We start from the raw sequence: 14327 nt of genomic DNA, 5'->3' as shown, positions 1-14327 counted from the left end.
TGCCATGTTGTCCCTTAGAAACCAGATAGCTTCCTCGGATACGACCACGTCATACTCTGGCAGCGGTGGCCAGACTTGTGCTATAGAGTCCTGCCGGACCACCAGGATTCAGCGATCATTACCACAGGATGGCTGTAGGACCTGCAGTAACTCCTGGACATTTTATATACAATAACCTTTTGTTTCTCTGTGCACTCTATCAGACGTGGCCGTATCCGAGGAAGCCATCTCATTTCTAAGGGACAACATGGCTACATTTATGAGAAATTATCTTCACACAGGAACATTTTTTTTAATAACATCCAATTGAAGAAATGTTTATATATGGCAGATTAATGAAACTGAATGCAAGTGCCCAGATGAGAATACCCCTTTAAATCCCATGCTCAGTCCGAATAAGTCGGACCGTCCCGCCCCCCCCCCCGCCCCCTTATTTCTGTCGCATGAACACCGGCCCCGCAATACAATCGTGTGAGACACAATCCCCTTCTAAATCCCTGTCACAGCGGCGCAAATCCCGAAAATGGCGGGAAGTCCCATGGAAATGCGATCTGTGAGGTGCAGCAGCTCCTGTGTCCAGCAAATTCTCCCTAAAGCTGCCAGCTAAGAATCTGGAGGGGGGGGGGGCACTTCAGAGAGCTGCATCTCTGGCTCTGTGACACACAGAACCTCACTTCTTTTTTCCTATGAAAGAGAGCCCTCTTTCATATGAATCTAAATCTGTGTTTAAATGTCAGGAAAACTGAGATATTAATTTAAAAAATTCTGTCGGGAGTGATATATATATATCACACCTGATATTCTCACTTTAAACCTGAATATCTCCTCTTTCATGCCCTGGGCAAATTCCCACTTTGCCTACCCATAGCGCTGGCCCTGCCTGAATCAAGTCAACAGCTGAAAATAGTTTGTATGTTCTCTATGAGTTTGCATGGGTTTCCTCCAGGTCTGCAGATTTTCACCCACTCCAAAATATACAGGTAGGTTGCTTAGAATGTGAGCCATGTGTGGACAAGGAAGAGTCATACATTTCCATGACTTTTCTGATCTTCCTCTTATCAGAATGCTGTTCCTATCACTGCATGGAGGATTTAGCAGTGAGCACTGTGTAGGAAACTGTAGATCTTGTTACCATTTCACACACCCAGAGATGGGCAGAGGCAAGCAGCGATGGGTGATGGAACTCAGTGCAGAAAAAATTTGGGGACCGATTTTACTGGTGGGAGGTGGCAGATTTAAGCTGGGGCGCCTGCACTACACTTTTCAACAAAGGCACAGTGTAGGGGAAAAGAGGGGAGGGATGGTAAAGTTTATTGTGTTTGTTTGTTGACCAAGATATTAACCCCTAGGCGCACCAGGACGTTATAGTACGTCCCCGGGGCTAGATGCTTAGCGCACGGGGACGTTCTATAACGTCCTGCTTCTGGCACCGGCTCACGAACGGAGCCGGTACCAGAAGCAGCGGCTGTCAGCTGTCTAGTACAGCTGACAGCCTGCGCTAACACCCGCGATCGGAGCCGGCTCCGATCGCGGGTGTTAACCCCTTACACGCCGCGGTCAAACATGACCGCGGCGTGTAAGGGTGTTTGCGCTGTGGATCGGATCCCCCGTGCCGCTTACCGGGGGATCCGATCCTCTTCTGGGCAGCTCCGAGGACTGGCATGTGCCCCGGAGCTGCCCGGTCTCCATGGCAGCCAGACCCCTTCCGGGTCTGACTGTAAACTGTCTGAGCATGCGCAAGCTTGCTCAGACAGTTTACACTGCTCTACAATAAAATAGTATTGTAGAGCAGTGTATTGAACTTGAACCAGTGATCAGAGCATCACTGGTTCAAGTTCAAGTATGTATAAGTAAAAATATGCAAAAACACTTAACACTACACATTATAATAAATAAAAAATAAATACATAAAAATATAAGCCCCTAAAATGTCACTTTCCCATAAAAACACTTAATAAAGTATAAAAAACACAAAAACACAAAAAACCCCGCATATTTGGTATTGCCGTGTCCGTAACAATCTGTATAATAAAACAGAATCTTTCCTGGACCCGCACGGTACACGCCGTAGAAAAAAAAAAAACGCAAAAACGTTCCGAAAAAAGATAATTTTTTAATTAATACCCTATAAAAAATGCTCTAAAAAGTAATTTAAAAAATGTTATGCACTCCAAAATAAGCCCACTAAAAAGAACAACTCTTCTCGCAAAAAATAAGCCCCTAACTAGATTTGTCAGCCGAAAAATAAAAAAGTTATGCATATGAAAAGATGGTGATGCTAAAATGAACAAGATTTTCTCCAAATTGGTTTTTATTCAGTACAATTGAATAAAAGACACAAAACCCCCACATATTTGGTATCCCTGCATCCGTAACAATCTGCAGAATAAAACAGAATCGTTATTAGATCCGCAAAGTTAACCCCGTAAAAAAACAAAACAAAAAAAAAGCTCCAGAAAAAAGATCATTTTCAATTAATACCCTATAAAAATGCTCTAAAAAGGGATTTAAAAAATGTTATGCACTCTAAAATAAGACCACTAAAAAGAACAATCCTTCTCGCAAAAAATAAGCCCTTAAACAGATTTGTGAGGTGAAAAATAAAAAAGTTATGCATATGAAAGACGGTGATGCTAAAAGTAACAACATTTTTGCCAAATTACTTTTTATGCACTAAAAATGGGAAAAAAATAAAAAATCTATATAAATGAGGTCTTTTTGTAATCGTGGCGACCCATAGAATAAAAATAATATACTATTTTTATGGTATGGTAAACAGCCAAAAAAAAAAAAACCCCCCATAAAAATCTTCCTGAAAAGTGATGATTTTCATTTCCTCCACCAACAAAGAGTTAATAAAATCTCACCAATTAGCCTATAGATTGCCCCAAATTACGTAGCAGAAAAGTGCATCTCATGTGGCAAAAGAAATAAGCCCCTATAGGTCCACATTAAAAAAAGAAAAAAAATTATAGCCTGTACAAAATGACATAGCAAATCTGATCTGCATGGCGCCTCCTTCCCTTCTATGCCCGGCCGTGCGCCCATACAGCAGGTTACCACCACATATAGAGTATCCGTGTACTCAGGAGAAATTGGGTAACAAACTTTGTGGAGCCTTTATTCATTTAATCCATTGTAAATGTTTAATTTTCCACCCAAAATGAGTGTATTGTGAAAAAATATTACAATTTGCAGACTGCACCTCCATTTTGTTTTAACCCCTATAAAACACGTAAAGCGTTAACAAACTTCTTAAAAGTGGTTTTTCATACGTTGAGGTGTGTAGTTTCCACAATGGGGTATTTTACGAGTCCCACTATTATTTAGGCCTCTCAGTGTCAATTAGAAGTTGAGCAGGTCCATCTAAATACAGGTTTTGGTGATTTTACAAAAAATTTGAAAAATGGCACCCAAATTCTGAGCCTCATAACATTCTAGTAAAATATGTGGAATCTTAAAAAACCATCCAACATAAAGCAGACATTTGGGAAATGTAAGTTATGAATTTATTTGGGAGCTATGACTATCTGCATCAAAAGTAGAGAATTTAGAACGTTGAAAATAAAGAATTTTGCCAAATTTAGTTTTTTTTCATAACTAAACACAAAAGATATCATCCAAATTTTTAAACTAATTTGAAGTACAATGTGTCACGAGAAAACAATCTCAAAATCCCCTGAATATCTCATAGCGTTCCAAAACTATAACCACTTAGTGACACAGGTCAGATTTGAAGAATGGGGCCGCGTCCTTAAGGCCAAAATAGGCTGTGTCCCCTAGGGGTTAAAGAGGATATGTCAGATATTCAAGAGCTCACATGACTGTTTCAATAAAAAGGGGTAGAGTAACAAATTCCAAGATAAATAGTGTAAGGGTACATAAAGACATCTGTAAGTCCTGCGAGCTGCAAGACACGAGAAGAGGGATGCGGGCGCAGCCACACCACAAATCAGGGCAGATATAGGATGTGCTCTGAATTCACCACATAGCATGAGACAAGCAGGGAAGTGGTGAGATGGCGCCTCCTGCCGTCCAGTCTGCATGGATTGGCCTGCAGAGAATCCGGACTCCATTGTGTGTACCAAGACACTTCTCCTTTGGGTACTTTTGTGTCAAGAGAGGATCGTCTATGGGTTACTTGGTTTTCTGAGCAGGGCGTGATTTTATTTGGTGTATCATATACGCCTATGATTAGGCGAAACATGTCATGTTGGGAAGCATTTTTTGACCGAATGACTTCTACTCTCTGCAACAGAACTGATAAATTGTAATCTTGCACACACCCAAGGGATAACGCAGGGACTGTATTGTTTCCACGGTCAGGTTCCAGTTGTGGGCACACCCAGTTAAGGGTGTGGCTCCGAGTTGAGTTCTTCGGGTTTATTAGGTTCACAGTTCATCGAGGGTCACAATAGGGAGAGACACAGCAATACCACGGTGACCCTTTATACCAATAATACACCCTATTCCTTTCTTACCCACCAGTCATACATACGCCATACATATGACACCGACACCTCCACATTATCCATCTATATAATCACCACTACTGCTGACGGTTCCCTGAACCAATACTGATGCAGAGGTTCTGGGACGCCACAAGGTATGAAATTATTCATTTAGGTCTAAGTGTTTAAAGGATGGCGTATTTTGTCATGGGCCATGACACTTGGCCATCTCCATCAGCTCCATATAGATTGATGGAGCAGAATGGTCATGAGCAGCCGAGGGACCCCTCGTTTTCACAATCTGCAGGGGTCTCAGCACAGAGATCCCCACTGATCAGCAGGTTAAGCACTATCCTGTTCTTAGTGGGAAAAAGGTTATTCAAGCTCTGAGGCCAGGGACCCACATTTAACCAACCCTTAAAGAGAACAGAAAATGACTGTGTCCACTTTAGGCAGCATGTAATTACTACATAAAAAAAAATTAGACCCAACTTCTACCTCATCGCCAAGGGGTGAAAATACAGGGTCAACTTTAGCATCATTGGATGGATTTTTAATAAATATGCGTCACATTTTTTTTTGTTTTTCAGTCCTATATGTATTTCTCGAGATATCCCCATTTTAGAACAATATTTTACTCATTTTGAATTTCACCAATTAAAGCGCCATCTGAAAATGACTTGAATCATACATTGAATCAATATAATAATGTAATTTTCCTGGGGATGGGGGTAGGTGGCCAAGTTTGATATCATTGATAGAATGTTCAAAAACATTTTTCAAACATATTTTTATTTTTTCGATCTGATATGCATTTCACAAGATATTTCACCATCCTGATCATTTTGTTACACCCCGTACAATTCTTATAGGTTGGACTAATGGACCTGCATCTTTTTCCAATCTTATACAATGATACTCACATAGTTTATGCCATCAGACTGAACTATAAATGGAACATGAGCTGAAAACTCTTATTCTATTTGATAAGGTGCCGTGATGTAATGGTTTAATCTCGGTTTATAGGTTCTCTTTAAGAATGGGCCATGACCATCTTCTGCTCCCTCTATCCACCGCTTTCCTCGACACTTGCGGGATATAGGAGCAGCCCACATTCAGATATGCACTTTTAAAAAGAGAAGGAGTGGGTGTAGCATATGCAAAATTTCCAGGCATAGGGGACTGACACTCTCACTTTGAGAACAAAAAGAACATGAAGGTGTTAATTTTCTTTGATGAAATGTGTCCATTAAACCCATTTAAAAGGATCTGTCTGTGATAATGCAGACCCTTTAATAGCTGTACCTTACAACTACTTCCACTCTTCAAGAATTTATTATGGAACTACTTTAACAGCAATCGCTAATACACCGCTCTTACCAGTCATTTTCTCTTCAACAGCAGGAGGGCTGAGATACAGCTTAAAGAAAATTTACTGTAAATCCCCCCTGGTTCTTATTTCAGCAATCTACATGATGTTTTATTACAGTCTGTTGTCTGGTCTAAGTCAGCAACAATAGACTGCTACAAATGGCAACATGCTGTCAGGTACATTGAAATTGTTACTGTCAACATACATACGCATTAACATTTTATACAATGCTGACTAAAACCTCATATGCATTGTGCATGTAAAGCCTCCAATCTTTTTGTGTCAATGGTTTTTATAATCCAAATCAGACATGTATATTATAATTTTGCAGCTTAGATTAGCAAATTCACCTGCTTGCAAAATTGCTATCTTGAGAATGCTGAACACTGGGGAGTAGGACTAATACTGGTAAGATAGCATGGACTTGTTGCAGAGGCAACATCTGGGCACTGCCATATGCCAGCACTTGTCAAATCAAATACTTGGATGCATGCAGGGGTTAGCAGAAGAGGACAAGGAAAGTCAATATGCAAACAGCGCCGTGCCTCTTCTGTGTGTCACCTTTTAAGGAAGTCACCTTTATTACCTATAACCCAGGTGTAACCCTGCCCCTCTGCTCTGTACAGGACGTCAATATGTACTGCAACACAAACTAAATCCTGGTAGTGTATATAAAGGAGAGAGCTTCCCACGGGAAATGATACAGGAGGCTGAAACCATTTAACACTGCTTCAACGCTACAGCAAAAAGCTACAAATCAGAAATAAGCCAAATAATAGAGACTGCGTGAGAGACTACACCAAGAAAAAAAAAAAATAGAGGGAAAAGGGGGGTGAGGGTGATATACTGAGATTCTTTAAATATAAGCAAAGGGAATGGCAGACATCACTAATACAATATATCGTGTAATCTTACTGTATCCAAGGACACATTTATTTTTAGGCTAAGAAAGCCAAGGAATTTTTACTTGTGTGTATATACGCCAGGACTATACAGTAAATGGATCACTGTCATTACTAGTTGCTGAGGAGAGGTTAAAATCCTCAGTATTTACAAAATGCCAGGAAGTCAAGTGATGCCACCTTATTTTATTGGTGGTGCCAGGCAGACAGAAGGGAGGTGCTGCCAGGCTTTCACACTTAACAAGCTATAAAGACTAATAGCAAGTGCAGATTAAAGGGGAAGCTCACTTTAGCCTTTCCATCACTACAGATATTATTAATACATTATTATATAACGGTTAGTCTACCTGCATTGCAACATATGCATTCTGAGGCTACATACTGGGGAGACGTTTAACGTTTACCTTTCTGTATACAGAGCTTACTCTTTTCAGAAAGAGCCAGTTTTACTATAAAAACCTACAATGTGTACACAATTCTCTATGGGGAAGTGAGGAACCAGAAAAAGGTTCCATTCAAATGAACACCACTTATTTATTGGTTTTATTTTAGAAAAAAGTATAAGCCAAAATGTTATTGTATTTTTGTGGCATGTTTAAAGATCCACCTTTTTGCTGCCAAGCCCTTCCCTATTGCTATTTGTGTTGAATACTTTGTATGCCAGGTTTCAGAGCAAATTGCTAAATCTGCCTAATGTTAACACTTTAAATTTGCAACTCATCCTGCTAAAATGCAGTTGTACTGCAGTTTTAAATCACATCCAATTTTTCTTAAATGCTCTTAAAACATTTCCGTTGTGTCCACAAATTTTAGATGCGATTTTCCAGTGTCTACCCTGGATTGCACAGAATAAAATGGCAAGTGGAATTAAACATCTGAAATAAGATCGTAGTTAGAGATAGTATTGGCTTAAAAATCCACAGAAAGCAAGTTAAAAAGAGATTGTCTGAAGTTTAAATATTATCCCCTATCCACAGGTGTCTATTTACACAGTACGTGGCATTGAAATGTACCATATAACATCTTTTTTTCTGTAAAACCCATTTCTTATACAAAAACTCTTTGGCAGTGTATGTACTATGCTCTGTGGGGACTGGGGGAGTGCTAAAAATAGGCCTCCTGGTGACAGGTTCCCTTTAAGGTAAGAAATATTAACCAGGACAATGATTAAACAAACTGTCTACAACACAAGGATGTCAAAATCTGCACTAAAACTGGCTGAAATGCTGTTCTCCATTTATATTTTAGAACATTTTTAACACTTTTCCAACAAGTAAAACAAAGGGGTGTAGGAAAAAAAGCGCACTACAATTTTGGAGCAGATTTCTGGAGTAAACTAGACCAATTATTAGATGTTACAAAGAAAGAACAGACAGACTCAAACTAGGGCAGATTTATAGTGCTGCATCAGTTTGATAAATCTGGCGCAGTAGAAGACTTTCTAGTCTAACTATGTACTGTTCTACTATGCAACACTTTTGCCAATCTTCCCCATTATTTCTGTGACGGCTGTAATGACCATAGGCTCTGGCATCTACAACAATCTGCTCACTGGTCTCTTTTACTGAACTTGTTTTCATAGAGAAGCTCAAATTTCTGCATATAACGAAGATTTCGCAGCACAACTTGTTATGTCAAATCTAGTAAATGTTTTATCCCAATGGTCTTGGATAATAAAAAATAAAATATCCATAATATAAACCATACTGCTAGTCACAAAGAATATCTGATTATACATGGAAGAAGAATGGGGAATGCCAATAACAAGGAGGAAAACAGATCACATCACCAATGATCCAACTAAACATAAATACAAAGATTATAATAGAAGGCAGTAAAATATCATTGAGCAGCATTAGTAAACAGCAGTAAGAACTCACAAAACAGGAAGTGCCATTTATACTGGGTTATTGGGAAATAGAGCTGTGAATCTAGTTTCCCTCATGTTCCTGGAACGACTTGCTTGTAGCATTACACTCAAACACAGCACTCAACTTATGAGAGTATTGCACATATCAGGTAGAGAAGATTTAGATTCTACTTTATTTATTATTCAATGAAAGGTAATCTTTTCTCATTTCAGCAACTCTGCTTGCTGTAATTTACTGGTAAAATCTATTTCAGTTCATTGGGTTGAAAATCTGTCCTGGTCATGTAATGGACTCATTGGTTAAGAAATTTACACTACAGGCGGTCCCCTACTTAAGAACACTTGACTTACATACAACCCCTTGTTACAGAGGGACCTCTGGATATTGGTAATTTATTGTCTTTTAGTCCTAGTCTACAATGATCAGCTACAACAGTTATCAAATGTGTCTGTAATGAAGCTTTAGTGTTAATATTGATTCTTATGACATCCCAACATTTTTAAAATCCAAAGGTCACAGAGACCAAAAAAATTCAGGCTGGAGCTACCATGATAAAACATACAGTTCCGACTTACATACAAATTCAAATTAAGAACAAACCTACAGACCCCATCTTGTATGTAACCCGGGGACTGCCTGTACATAAAAATGTAAGTGACGCAATGTATAGTCAGGGTGTCTGCATATTCTTAATGACACATTCTTTTTAAAGTGGATTTCGAAAATTGCACATTACCCTCTATTTACAGAACGAGGGATAAAATGTTGATCAATAGGAGTTTAACTAATGTGATCCCTGCAATCAACAAAAATGGGGTGCAGTTTTCCCTACAGAACAGAGCGACAGGTGAAGCATATGCACTACTAGAGAAAACTGAGCGCTGTGTATTATTTCCCGAAGTCTCAGACATTGATTGGACGACATATGCACTGAATGTTACACCATTCATTATGGAAATGTGGCCAGATTTTAAATGCTATGTTGGGGTCCCAGCAGTTGTAACCACAGAGAAGATAAAAACCTGGGACAGACCTCAAAGTTGGGCAATATAGAAATATTATGGTGTGACTTTTAAACTATTGAGGCCATGGTAAAATAGGATTATAGTACAGTTCAGAGGTTATAGTATAACACTCATTCCGATCCAGCATCATTACTGCCTTTCCCTTAGGTCTTGTGTACAAGCAGCCAGTAACCTCTGCTGCCAAGTGCCCAACTACTGGCAATGTCATTGGAACTATAATTTTTGCACAGAAGCAATTTATTAGAGAGCTAATGGTGAGTGTATGTAGGTGTACATTTATATTGCCATAAAGGAGCCATTTTTACCAAAGTGACACAGGTGTCATTTTGGAAATCTTCACCAGTGAAAGAAGCCTACAGTTTGGTGTCCTATATCTCACTTTACTTGACAGGAAAGTGGGATGTCACACCTGAATGTTTAAGATTCACGTTCCTTTCTGAATATAGTGAATTAGCATAGAAAATACTTTCATGGCACAGCGCCTTAGATTTTAATCAATATCACCATACAATAAATTAAGCTTTCCTTATACTGTGCTAGAAAATAATATTCGAAAATCCCCAAATTTGTAGATTTGTTGTTATTAAATAAAAACCATATCACCTCCACACAGGAGTCACTATACCCATTTAATTGGAATATAATGAGGGAATATACAATGAGGAACATTTTCCAATTACAAGGCACATTTATATTGTCATACATCCCACGCAGTAATTATCTATATTATTAGAATAATAGCATTTCGGGTTATGTTCCTATGTGATATATTAAAACTGTCAGAGAACGAAACCTGAGATTTTTAGAGTTATTGCACGGAAAAAATGTAATAAAGCTGTAATCTTGTGATTCTATATAAAGCCATATGCTGACTACTATTACTACTTATAGCTTTGTTATGTAGATAGCGGGGGCTCAGCACCAAGCTTCCACAGTGACAGATCAGGTGTCCTATAACATTAGGCAAGGCTGCTGACACATAGGTATACTGACAAGTATAGGCAGAGGAGTTACACCAAAGGTCATACACTCATGACCCCAGGAATTGCATTGGTCTTATCTTATGGCACAGTCCACACACAGCGGTCAGAGACGTGACCTTTTTATTACAGTGCTGTCACTTTAAGGGGGGCATCTACCTCCACATAAGGAGTCAGCAGGACTCCACATGCACAACACTGACCCCCTAAATGCACATATGCAGTCTTACCATTGCAGTAGGGGTGCAGAGAAGAGTCCCAAATGCATGTTACCTCCAGCACATAGCAGTCCTCATCCTTCCATGGACTCACAAGACGTGAATGTATACAATGTCCGCTCACTCTCCGTCCCAGAGGGTCCCCTGCAGTGTCCTCATTCCCTGAGTTGTTTCTCCCCAGATTAACCCATGCAGTGCCGCCCCCCTCAGGAAGTTTCCAGCGCACTATCACCTGGAGCTGTGCAGACTGGTGCACCAGCAGCTGACTGAGCCTCCACTGCTCCTTGTATACACATTCATTCAGCGCCTCGGCCAATCACAGCGCAGCAGTGCAGTAGTGATGAGGAGCTCCACACACTCAACTACCTCATTTACCTCACATTCCTGAGGCGGGAAAGTGTGATACAGCAGCCCCAGCACTGTCACTCAATGTCACACAGGTGCCTAGTGCTGGGAGAGGACATAACACGACACAGCAGTAGAAAAAGCTCTAAATCTGCACAGCTAGTCACACCAGTCACGGATAGGCTGTGTGTGAGAGGCTAGCACCTGTCCTGTGAGAAAATCACATGCTGCTAACCCAGTACTGATACAGCACCCCAAACTGTCCTAAATATATTGGGTGCTGTTGCATTGCTTTTAGCTCCCTCAAAAATTCAGTAGTCCAGTAACCAGTACCTCTAAACTACCACAGGTGGCATTGCTGGGCTCAGTTATGTGCATCCAATTCCCAATGCGACAGTCAAGTAGTTCAATAATTAAAGGGGTTGTCCAGTTACAGCATATTATTGCTATCAATTGTACACTCACCGGCCACTTTATTAGGTACACCACGCTAATAACGGGTTGGACCCCCTTTTGCCTTCAGAACTGCCTCAATTCTTCGTGGCATAGATTCAACAAGGTGCTGGAAGCATTCCTCAGAGATTTTGGTCCATATTGACATGATGGCATCACACAGTTGCCGCAGATTTGTCGGCTGCACATCCATGATGCGAATCTCCCGTTCCACCACATCCCAAAGATGCTCTATTGGATTGAGATCTGGTGACTGTGGAGGCCATTTGAGTACAGTGAACTCATTGTCATGAAACCAGTCTGAGATGATTCCAGCTTTATGACATGGCGCATTATCCTGCTGAAAGTAGCCATCAGATGTTGGGTACATTGTGGTCATAAAGGGATGGACATGGTCAGCAACAATACTCAGGTAGGGTGTGGCATTGCAACCATGCTCAATTGGTACCAAGGGGCCCAAAGAGTGCCAAGAAAATATTCCCCACACCATGACACCACCACCACCAGCCTGAACCGTTGATACACGGCAGGATGGATCCATGCTTTCATGTTGTTGACGCCAAATTCTGACCCTACCATTCGAATGTCGCTGCAGAAATCGAGACTCATCAGACCAGGCAACGTTTTTCCAATCTTCTACTGTCCAATTTCGATGAGCTTGTGCAAATTGTAGCCTCAGTTTCCTGTTCTTAGCTGAAAGGAGTGGCACTCGGTGTGGTCTTCTGCTGCTGTAGCCCACCTGCCTCAAAGTTCGACTTACTGCGCGTTCAGAGATGCTCTTCTGCCTACCTTGGTTGTAACGGGTGGCGATTTGAGTCACTGTTGCCTTTCTATCAGCTCGAACCAGTCTGCCCATTCTCCTCTGACCTCTGGCATCAACAAGGCATTTCCGCCCACAGAACTGCTGCTCACTGGATGTTTTTTCTTTTTCGGACCATTCTCTGTAAACCCTAGAGATGGTTGTGAGTGAAAATCCCAGTAGATCAGCAGTTTCTGAAATACTCAGACCAGCCCTTCTGGCACCAACAACCATGCCACGTTCAAAGGCACTCAAATCACCTTTCTTCCCCATACTGATGCTCGGTTTGAACTGCAGGAGATTGTCTTGACCATGTCTACATGCCTAAATGAGTTGCTGCCATGTGATTGGCTGATTAGAAATTAAGTGTTAATGAGCAGTTGGACAGGTGTACCTAATAAAGTGGCCGGTGAGTGAAGTGGCCGGTGAGTGAACCCCACGATGCCCCCCCCCCCGCGCTGTTTTTGGGGGCGCCGATCGTAGCAATGGCATTGCCAATAAGATGCCGTCTGTGACGTCATCTTAAAGGCATAGAGCCAGCCTAGGTCAGCATGTGCTTAGGCTGACACTTCTAATACCTTTCAGAGTATTGCAGAGTGTTATGAATAAGCAATCAGATGATTGCTTGTTCATGTCCCATGATGGAAATAATAAAAAAAAGTTTAAAAAAATGTTATTCAATAAAAAATAAAGTAGTAAAATCAATAAAAATGCCCATAAGCCCCAAAACATATAAAGAGACATATAATGCCAAAGAAACTCTAAATCATAACACAAACCCTACATATATAGTATCACCATGTCCATAACAACCCATAGAATAAAAGTAAATAATTATTGAACCCGCTCAATGAACATCGTTAAAACAAACTGCTAAAACCTGCCAAAAATTATGATTTTTACCTATTCAATCCCAAAAAAATGCAATAAAAAGAAAAAAAAACATATGTACTCCAGAATGATACTGGTGCAAAATACATCATGTCCCGCAAAAAATCAAGCCATCATGAAGCTCTTGAGCCAAAAAAGTAAAAATGTTATGCCACTTGGAAGACGGCAATGCAAAAATGGGTTAGGGTTTTATTTGGCAAATTTAGAAAAACTTAAGAAAAAATATTCAAGTATGGTATCCCCGTAATCGTATTGACCCATAGAATAAAGATAACATGATTACAGGCAGTCCCCGGGTTACATACAAGATAGGGTCTGGAGGTTTGTTCTTAAGTTGAATTTGTATGTAAGTAGAAACTGTATATTTTATAATGGAAGTTCTAGACAATTTTTTTTCTTTTGTCCCAGTGACAATTGGAGTTTCAAAATTTTTGGTGTAATTGGACCAAGAATTATCAATAAAGCTTCATTACAGACATCTTACAGCAGATCATTGCAGTCTGGGACTATAGTAAAGCATCAAGAGAGCTTCACCAGAGGTCACAGTGGGCAGAGGGGTCCGTCTGTAACTATGGGTTGTCTGTAAGTCGGGTGTCCTTAAGTAGGGGAGCGCCTGTATTGGCCTATACGGTGAACAAGAATAGCCAGATCTACTCACAGTCAATTATAACAAAATTAGCACAAGAGGGGGTGAGTATGAACAATATAAAATATAACTTTTAATTAATCATATGATAAAAACAGTAAGTCTAGTGTCACATACCTATTCCTGGTTAGAATGACACCAATAGCAGAAGTAAATGACTCCAAAGTATAACGGTTATGAAACATCCAGGGAAAGCCACCTCAAAAAATAATAAGTAGTCTTACCATGGTTCGGACGTAAAGTGCATCAACGGGCAGGAGATCGGGATACCAAGGGAGGGGTGGGGAGATATCCTTTCTATGTGGTCCCATATTGCTCCCGCCCTTTCAAGGGCAGTCCACAGCTGTCCCTGTTAGACTGACGCATGCCCCCTA

At 40.5% G+C, this 14327-nt stretch overlaps 1 protein-coding gene across 3 annotated transcripts in view; it reads right to left on the bottom strand.

The window, feature by feature from the left end:
- HTR4 (5-hydroxytryptamine receptor 4) overlaps window positions 1–11074 on the bottom strand; it is a 325752-nt gene extending 314678 nt beyond the window's left edge. For all 3 annotated transcript variants that reach the window (XM_072146216.1, XM_072146215.1, XM_072146217.1), the window contains exon 1: window positions 10832–11074. The gene's annotated coding sequence lies outside the window, so the exon portion shown is untranslated. The remainder of the gene's footprint in view (window positions 1–10831) is intronic.
- Between the last annotated feature and the right edge of the window lie 3253 nt (window positions 11075–14327).

The sequence above is a fragment of the Engystomops pustulosus genome, chromosome 4 (assembly GCF_040894005.1).
Source record: "Engystomops pustulosus chromosome 4, aEngPut4.maternal, whole genome shotgun sequence".
Classification (NCBI taxonomy): Eukaryota; Metazoa; Chordata; class Amphibia; order Anura; family Leptodactylidae; genus Engystomops; species Engystomops pustulosus.
The sequence above is the reverse complement of the archived record's forward strand: the minus strand, read 5'-3'. Positions and strand labels throughout refer to the sequence as shown.